The sequence below is a fragment of the Anneissia japonica genome, unplaced genomic scaffold (assembly GCF_011630105.1).
Source record: "Anneissia japonica isolate Jap-2015-1 unplaced genomic scaffold, ASM1163010v1 scaffold1064_len127064_cov160, whole genome shotgun sequence".
NCBI classification, from domain to species: Eukaryota; Metazoa; Echinodermata; class Crinoidea; order Comatulida; family Comatulidae; genus Anneissia; species Anneissia japonica.
Window position 1 is genome coordinate 23822 of NW_022750579.1, and position 3081 is coordinate 26902.

The window sequence follows — 3081 nt, forward strand, 5'->3', positions numbered from 1 at the left end:
ACCGATATTTCGTACCATCTGCGGACCTGTAATTTTCGCAGGTTCATCGTCTCTATGTACCAATCTCCCACTTCGAATCTCACGTGCAGATATCCCTTGACGATTTCGACGTCCACTGAGTCGGGAAATCCGACGCTGTACAGTACGCTGGCGACTTCGTGTTCTTCCCGCAGGAAAATGTCGAAAGAGACAATCATATCGTTACGGTCGTCGTTCAGGACGTTGTCGGGCACGCGAAACTGACCGTGCGTCGAGTTTTCGAACTTGTAAGCACCGAAGATCCGAGAGGTAATTCGAGCGCCTAAAGCCAGCTGTCTTTCGCCGTCGTCATCATCGCCGCCGCTGCCGTCGTCACCGTCGTCGTCATCGTCGTCGTAGTCGTCGTAGTTTGGCACCTGCGGATTTTCGTCGTCATGGTTAGGGATCTCGGCGGGTTTCGCAGTCGTATGGCTTCGACAACCCACGGTGTATATGCTTTGCGAGTTTACGGTCAGATTGCCTATACATCCGACGAACGCACCCAAAAAAAAGTCTCCCGTTATATCTGCATCTGACACCTCGCCTAAATTTCGAATCTCTTCCCCGACGACTCCGTCCAATCGTACCAGAACCGACAGTCCTTCCCTATAGACCGCGACGCTGTGCCTGTTACCAATTTCGAGTTTCCCGGGACTCCTCGCCGACCACTCTTCGTCTCCCACTCGAAATCGCGCGACCACCTCGAGGTCCTCCACGTCGACGTGCACGAAATCCCCGTCTCCTGCGTGGTCGTCGGCCAAAAGAAACGAAAGTACGGAAGCTACGTATACGTAAGTGTTCAAATCTGGAAACTTCAAGTCGATTATGCGATTGTCGACCAATTTCAAAGCAACTTCTGCCGCCTTTCTTTCGAAGATCGGAAGAACGGCGTCCAGATTCAATTCGATTACGTGTACTCGGGGCAGGCCTAGATCTTCTTGATGCAAAAGAATGCCGAAGTTTTTCGTCAGTTCATCCAAACTGCTACTTGAAACGTACGATGTTTTTTGGTTATTCAACAGGACACGGAATTCAACACGTTTTTCCATTTCTATCTCATTGAAATAAGTGATATTTTCATTTACGTCCATGCTTATACGTTCGATGACGTACGTCATCGGGTCTTATACAATAATGGAGATCTTCCTCTGCTTTTCCTTCTTTTTCTTCTTCTCGTTATCGTGGTGGTCGTCGTCGACGGCCGACAGGAAGCAGTAGTGCATCACCGCAGGAACGGAATCTCTCCCGAATTCGACGGGGACGTTGATTATGGCAAATTTTACCATAACGAGCGGTAGCACGCAGTTGCAGAAAAAAGTTCCTGCAAAATTCCACAAACGACTTTTCACGTTGGTCAACGTCCACATGTAATCCAAAGGAAAACCGATTCGCATAACCGCGACCAAAATCCCAACGCCGTACAGATCGGGGAATTTCAACGTCAGAGCGAACGTCGTGAAGCACAAAACGTCCACGATCCTGTTTATCGGTCTCACGACCGCGCTGGATGTTCCCAATCCGCTCAGAAGCAGCAAAAGTTAATTTCCCAACAGACACGAGAACGTCGACTCCATCGTTCTTTCGTCCACCGAGCGATCGTCTGCCACCGTCGTCCGCAAAGCTCCGGGCATCGCGGACAAGACTACGACGCCGACTGTCGTCATTATACTGACGGCGCTGTCGACCATAGCGTGTCTCGTGTCAATCGTGAACATGTCGGAGTATCGTTTTCCGAAATACATTTCCAAAATTCGGAAAACAGCACAATGCCAAATCCGTTGTAGGCGAACGATAGCGTCGCGCAGTAGACTGGAAGAGGTACGTCCAAGTTATTCATCTCTCCGTGTGTCTCTTTGTCTTTTTCTAGCTTTTACTACATAAACTGAACGACGTTCGCGAACGCAGGTTTCTACCGTCCCGAGTGACCAATGCTCTTTCCCTTTTGAGCAAGGAGGAGGCGTCGGAGATGAAGAGCGTTCTGTTCGTGCAGAGAAGGTGCGCCCAGGTGCAGTACGCGTACGATCAGACGTACGAACCTGGAAGCGGTTCCGAGTCCATCGTCATATGCAGATACTGCTACATAGTTCAGAGACCCCGGTGTTATGCCTGTCTCTTATACACATCTAGATGTGTATAAGAGACAGACACGCTGGAGCCTGCGTGCTACAACTGCCACTCGAGAAGGTTGGCGACCTTGGCCCTCGACGGTGCCGGAGTCCGGCTGACAGTCAAGCAACCCGACTTGGCGATGATGCGTTCTTGCAGATGCGGCGCCGTCACCTCGCGCGATGCTTGCGCCTCGTGCGAACTTGCTGATGATCAATAAAAATAAAATAATGAATTGAAAACACAAAAGTTTTTTTTTCTCGTTCTTTTATTTCTCTCTTTCCTTTAAAAATATAATTATTGCAAAGAAAAGTGATCGTCTTTTTTTCTTGTACACGGTTCCGGCAGTTCAGTCACCTTTTGCCAGACGTCGTCGTCGATGAGGTCTTTGGCGAGTTGCATCTCGGGCGAGTGTTCGTCGTCGTCCCCGTCTCCGTCTCCGTCGTAAATCCCTTATGGATTCCACCCCCACTTTGCGACGGTCCCTCCTGACCTTCACGGCCGCTATACGTCTGCATAATTTGCGGGGATTGGTGAGCCTCTCGAATTTTCCGAGTTCGTGATCTTCTCGTTTCAACCTTTCGTACTGCAGACCGTCTATGTTTCGCATTTCCGAAGACAGGGCGTCCTTCTCTAGATCGTAAATCACCTTCTGGGAAGTCGATTGTACACATCTCTGGCGACTTCGTGTTCTTCCCGCAGGAAAATGTCGAAAGTTCGGGGTCCGGCACCGTTCTTCACCCCGGCTTCAACGCGCTGTCGAGCGGCCGCGGCCTTCTCCTCGAACCTCTGTTCCATGGAAGCCACGTTGCGCATCGATTCCACTCTTTTGTACTCGAAACGATCGTCTCTTTTTTTCCCGAACATGTTTGCGTATGATCGATCGAACTCTCGGGTGTCGGTTTTTGTAAGCATTCGTTAAAGGATGAAGAAGTTCGCTCCGCTCATCGCGGCGCT